Below are 6,962 nucleotides of genomic sequence, written 5' to 3' on the forward strand. Positions count from 1 at the left end.
CTTTGAGAGGCTGAGGCAGGCAGATCATGAGGTAAGGAGATCGAGACCATTCTGGCTAACACGGTGAAACCCTGTCTCTACTAAAAATACAAAAGATTAGCCTGGCGTGGTGGCAGGCATCTGTAGTCCCAGGTACTCAGGAGGCTGAGGCAGGAGAATGGTGTGAACCCAGGAGCTGGAGGTTGCAGTGAGCAGAGATTGCGCCACTGCACTCCAGCCTGAGCAACAAACAGTGCGAGACTCCGTCTCAAAAAATAAAAATAAAAACATAAAAAATAAATAAATAAATAAATAATGTATTCAAAGATTTTGAGCCACTACATAAATAAGAAAAATATACAGATTTTCTTATACTCCTTATACTCCTTAAGAAAAATATACAGATTTTGATAAGAGTTTAAATTCTGAGAGATTCAAGCCTAATGCCAAGCCTTTAGATTTCTACTGCTTCAATTCCAAAAAACTAGTGGATGGCAATTTTAGTGTATCAAACTCCACTGTGCTGTATGGTTTCTTTTCTCCTGAGTCAGAAATCTTTATTCTGCTTCATTTACCCTTTCTTTGCTCCTTAATGGATCTTGCAATCCAGTTTCCAGATTTTTTTGTTTCCTTTAATAGGAAGCTTCACAACCATTTCCTGAGGACTTCTGCAGATGAAAACAAGTGGAGAACATGATTCTTCACTGATGTCTGGAAACTGCTCCTTAAATTGCCTCTGAAACAAGCAATTAGGTCCAGACAGCCCAAAAGACAACCTGATGGATAGTCACTGGGGAATTCCACATCTTTCCCATGAAGAAGATGATACGTAACCTGGAGTTCTGAGACTTCTTGAAGGCAGAGGGAGGTTTTAGCTACGACTGCTATCCAAAGTTGTCCTCTGTGGGAGATATTCCAGGATCTGCACTCCATCATTTTCTAATCCCTCTAACAAGCTGAGAAACCCAGGGCTGATGTATAGAGAGACATGAGCCACTGTCAAACCTCCCTGAAAGTCTTGATCCTGGATTCACAAGAAGTACTGAAATGAGTTGAATTCCAGTCCGAATCCTGCTGAATGGAAAGCCTTCTTCTGTGAGGCGGCACCTGCATGGTCAACCCACTGGGGAGGGGACTGGTATGTGCTAAGATTTACCAGAACTCCCAAAGGCTCTTCAGGAGATACATAAAATGGGGTCAGTGTCTCGTTCAAGGTTTCCTTAGCAATTGCCTGTATTGTCTCGTCTAGTCTGCTGTGATATTCTGCTAATGGATTTTCTTCTTCCAGGATCTTCCTGCTGTAAACTCAATGGTGACCTTCTTAGAGAGTCGAGAGGCATGTCGAAGTTCTCCCAGCTTCTCTTCTTGCTTCTCATTTGCTTTCCCACTCAAGTTTGGACAACCACTGGTTAGAGTCACTGGCAAAAAAATCTGATCAGCATCAATGACTTGGGTCCTTTGAAAACTAGCTCTGTGCAACTCTAACAGCCTGCCTTTGTGCTTGATATCCTTCTCCAGACCAGACGTAATTTGAAATTCTCGATGACATAGAAAGTCCTTGGCAGAGTTGTCCACCTTTCCAGAATTCTCCATCAATGGCATAAGCTTCTTTAGCAGTTTCTGGCTCTCATTTGACTCATGCTGCAAAATATCCTGTTCTTCATGAGTACATACTGTTGTGACACAGAATAAGCAAGGGCTGGCACCCTCTTTTTCACAAACAACAGGCCCACAGATCAGACAGCTACTGATGAGCTTGTGCTTCTGGCCCAGGCAATCACAAGGATGGCAACCGGGAGCAGACTGCAAGCCTGTGGGTCCCTCTCTTGTGTGTAAATTGACAAACTTTGTCTTACTCTTAAAGGAGTTGCTGTTCTCTCATGCCTTGGGCAAATTAAAAGGTGTTTTACCTCTGCAGTTGTGTCAGGTTCAGCAAATACAGGAACTTCCTGTCTGTCTCTCCCTTTCCTCCTACCCAACTTTAGCTGGTCCCTTGATTTCTGCCCATCTAAAGTTTCATCTTTTTGGAAGCACTGTGCATGATCTCCTTGCTGACATCCAGGCCAAAAGTTTTCCCCAACTGCTGGGTGCACCGTTGCACCAGTGGCTCCTTGGATGCTGCCCCAGCCACTGCCATCTTTCCCAGACAGAACCAGCTGGGCTTAAAGCTTGTTTTTTGATATAATTGAGTGCAAATATACGGTTTTTTTGCTCCAGAGGCCAAATTTTAACCTGAGTGAGTTAATATTCAAGTTAATTTCCAAACACCACAAACTAAGCACAACCTCAGCGAGAATTTAAAAAGACTAGGCTAATATCTTACTAATTTACATGGTTGCAGTATTTTGTTATGTACAAATGAATTTCTCAGGAAAATTTTTTAATGTTGTATAAGAGTCTTGTGAAGTGGATATCATTAGCCTTGTTTTACAGATGTCAGAAAAAAAAAAAACATGGAAGTAAATGGTAGATTTGTTTCCCAATTTCAAATTCACTCTTCTTAAAATTAAATTGTTAAGTTGATTTAATGTTTACCTTTGAAAAGTTGGGTAAATAATAATGACTCCTTCTCTACTGGAGTATGAAGAAGGTTGAAATATCCCTCTTCTGCACTTCAACTCTAGGTTTTGACAGCAGAGAAGCTGTTTATACTGGAACATCTGGCAAAATCTGTTTGTTGTCTCATATCCACAGTAGTGTGACCAACAGAGACCCAGTAGTATCTGGTCACTCCAAGTAGACTGTGTTGATCAAATGTTATTATCTTGATGTAGCTAACATGGAAATATAGCACAGTTACAAGCCCAAGAGGCTTTTTGGGAATGCCATTTATTTCCAAAAAAATGTTAAAGGCAAAATTTACCATGTACTGTAATTTCTTATTAAAAACAAATACAGACCTGTGTCAGTTAATGAAAGGGATGCATTCTAAAAAAATGCATCATTAGGCCATTTCATCATTGTGCAAACATCAGAGTGTACTTACACAAACCTAGATGGTATAGCCTACTACACAAGTAAGTATATGGTATAGCCTATTGCCCCAAGGCTACAAACCTATAAGGCATGTCACGGTACTGAATACTGAATCCTGTAGGCAACTGTAACATAATGGAAATACTTGTGTATCTAAACATATGTAAACATAAAATGGTACAGTAAAAATACAGTATTATGATCTTATGAGACCACTGTCATATGTTCACACTTAGTGACCAAAATGTCATTATGCAGTGCATGCACTGCACAAGTCAACTCTTTCAATTGAGAAGAATACTTAGAAAATATAAAAATCTCCACTTGCCATTGGACTGATTATTTGTTTGTTTATTCAAATGCTCTGGTCTTCTTTAGACACTGCCTATTAATATTTGAGTATTTCGTAAGTATATACAATTTTATATCCTTTCTCCAGTTGTATGGCCAGCTTGTGCCTCACACAGACCTGTAAAATCCATTATTTCATTTCATCCTTTCAACAGGAATGGCTATGACAGAATGCAGTCACTCAGATAGACTTTCCTGTTAGATTAGGAAACTCAGGGTCAGAATATTAGTTATTTGCTCAAGTGCTTATATTTCTCCAAAGAGGCATAAATTAGTGAAGTCTTCACTTGACAGTTATAATTAAGGAATGATGTATTACTTAAGCTGGCAAATGATTATTCTATAAAATAAAAATCAAAGCAGGACATTGAATAATGAAGCTGAAAACCAGTTTGCCTTGCCATAGACATTATTTTAATTACTTGTTTTACTTATTTATCATTATTAATGGCTCTATTATTGGAGAAATTGAAATGTGCCAAATATTTACTATATATTTTACATGTATTATCTCACATGAGTTTATTCTTCCTATGAAAGAGTATGAAGATATGGTTATCCACATTTTAAATATGAGTTACCTAAGATTTTAACAGGGAGCTTTTTCAAAATCACATGACCAATAACATAATAAAATCAGGATTTCAAGTGTTTCAGATTCTGAAGAAATTACTTTTGTCCAGTAAGCAATAATATATCAAACACCAGAGTTCAAAACACCACACACCTATGTGCACCATCCACATACTTTTGTGCACATGTATGCACACACATCTAAACAATATAGAAATGTCAATTGTTTGGTATGTGAAATGCCTTTTTTTTCCTTGATGTTTCATTCCCCAAGCAGGCATAGCTGCTTTAGAATTATAATGGCTTCGCTCTAGGAGACCCATGGTACAAGGGACTGCAAAGACTCTAAAGGAGTTATTTCATTCCATAGGGACCATATTATGCATGTTATGAATGTTTAAGATAGAGTGCACAGTCTGTCATGTCAACTCTCATCTACTTCAATGACAGATTATTTTTCTTCCAGCACTGGTGGTTTGAATATATCAGCTACCAAAAAAGAGGACATTTTTCTTGGAGTTTAAACACACACAAAAATCATGATAGAACCACAAAACAGAATTCAAGTAGCATTAAAACTCTGACTTAAACCCACAAAAGCAAAGAAATGTAACATTTAGCCAAACAATTCAATAAGCATCACAGTCCTTAATTCACCCTGGATAGACAGTACTAGTTACATACAACACACACAAACTTACATTTGTGGAGTATTATTATGTGCAAGATACTATGCTAAATGTTATACATGAATTATCTCATTTACTCTTCACCATAAGCTTGTGAGATAACAATGATGATTACTACTTTTTTCAGTATGAGAAAATTGAAGCTCAGAAAGGTAACATTAACTTGTTCAAGGGCACTCAGCTAGAAACAGACAGAGCTGGGGTTCCGACATAGGCTTCAGAAACTAAGCTCATAACTTCCACGTCTATGTACACATATAACGTATTTGCATTAAAGCAGAGAAACCAAATTTTAGCACTAGGGAAATTCAAATTTACATGAAGCAAACATCAAAATGTCCAGAAGTCAATTTGTATGACAAAATATTCAAAAGATGATATTCATTCATGAAACATATTCAGGCTTCTAAAAAATCTTTGCTAGACTCTCGCTTCACTAGATGATGTCTTCAAATAACATTTGTCTATTTTTGCTTGAGGCTCTTGCTGAGATTAAAACAGTAGGGGGTGGGGGTGGAATGTTTTAAAAGGTTAAAGGAAGTATGTTTTCTAGTATACTTTAACCTTTTTGAAAATGGAAAGCCATATTTGATCCATTTGTGTCCTAGATTTATGTTGGCAAACAACTCTCGTCACTTGAGCCAACTCTAACCAACCCATGCACCTTGAAATTAATCCTGAGATCATGCCCAGAGTGCAGTGATTGATTAGCATTGTCTGTCATGGCAGGGGCGTGGCAGCATGCATGACCTGTATTTGACAGCCCTGCCCTAGACAAACAAATCCACCCCTCCTGAAATATACTCCAGAGAAGTCTGTGTCTTCAAGCAGGCAAAGTAGAAGGGAGGGAGGGAGGAAAGAGGGAAGAAAAGGAGAGAGGAAGAGAAAGGCAGGAGGGAAGGGAGGGAGAAAGGAAGGAAAGGAGAGAGGCAGAAAGGAAGAAAGGAGGAAAGAAGGTAGATAGAAGGAAGGAGGGCAGGAGGAAGGGGAGAGGGAAAGAAGGAAGACTTAGGACAACTGTCTTGATAATTGGTTAAAGGATAAAGGAGTAAATTTTGACCTGAAATGTCCAGACTGATTAGCTCCATGGATAAAACTGACTTGGTAATGGTTGAACTTTGCACATATTTTGTTTTTGTATCACCTATCCATCAAGTATCTCCTTACTCTCCCACATAAGCAGCACACCCACCCTTGCCACCACAACTGGACTCAACTATTTCCCGGTCCATATTTCCCTTCTCCTTTCCCTCTCTGTTGCTATAGTTCCTTAGTTCACATCATGCCTCCTTGATGAATCCTGCCACAGGTGGCCTAGGGCAAGATCTTAAAGGTTGTCTCTCAAGTGACCCCAAAGGGCTTCATTGTGGTGATTTTACCAAAATTCCCAGGGAGTCCTTAAAGCTCTACAGATGAGGACACCAAGGTCACCTAGCTGGTTGGTGACAAAACTGGTGATTTAAACTCAACTTTTCCACATTTCAGATGTGCCTGATTATCACCTCCTAACCTGCCCAATATAATCCTTTTCTAGCAACTGGAATATTGGGCTTTATTCTCTAATCCATCCCTTTACTGTCTCTTTCTCTTTATTCACTGACCTTTACATGTGAATAGACTATCTCTCTAGTGAGCCTGGGAAAGCTCCATGGGCTGAATTCCTGGAGAAGCAGTGTGAGTTGGGGAAGAAAAGCAAGGTTAGCCATCGGAAGACTGGGCCTCCACTTCTGGCTCTACAACATTCTAGCAAGGTAACCCCGGCTAAGTCATCTCTCTGAAACTGAGTTTCCTCATCCATAAAGTGGGGTGAATAATTACCTATTCTATTGCCCAGGGTTGTTCTAAGGACCAGTAAGGTGTTGTGTTTGCAAACAGTTGGTAATTTATTAAATACTATATGCCTGGAGGCATTGTTACATTCCTTTTATGCCCTGCTCAGCCTTAGTTTCACAGAAGGGGCAGATCTGGCCTCCTGGACTTTTGTACTTCAGCCTCACAAATGCTATTCCCTGAACAGACGTTACCCCTGAACAGACTGGGCTTTCCCTCCGGATCCCATTCCCTCTTCCTCACTCCACAAAACTCTGCACAATATAAATATGACCACTGATATAATATTGGTGAGGCATTTATTTTGTTTTCTAGCCTTTGTCAATGTTGACATTCATAAAGAAGAAGGATTGTTTTAATACTGACTTAATACTGTGTGGCATAGGATGAAACAGCACTGCTGCCGTTTATAACTTTATTCTGAAGAAAATGTAGTCCCGTACCTGCCAACATCTGAAAGCTATAAATAGTGAGAAAAATCGGGAAGCCTAAAAACTCCATTGAAATGTATTGGATTTGGAGAGTTTCTTGGATGGCCAGAGTGGAAAAATATTTTGCTAAAAA

The 6,962-nt window shown here is 39.3% G+C and overlaps 1 pseudogene; it reads right to left on the reverse strand.

Moving 5' to 3' along the window:
- Positions 1-353: 353 nt before the first annotated feature.
- LOC110743155 lies at positions 354-5,440 on the reverse strand (annotated as a pseudogene).
- Between the last annotated feature and the right edge of the window lie 1,522 nt (positions 5,441-6,962).

This window comes from Papio anubis, chromosome 6, assembly GCF_008728515.1.
Source record: "Papio anubis isolate 15944 chromosome 6, Panubis1.0, whole genome shotgun sequence".
In the NCBI taxonomy this organism is placed as follows: domain Eukaryota; kingdom Metazoa; phylum Chordata; class Mammalia; order Primates; family Cercopithecidae; genus Papio; species Papio anubis.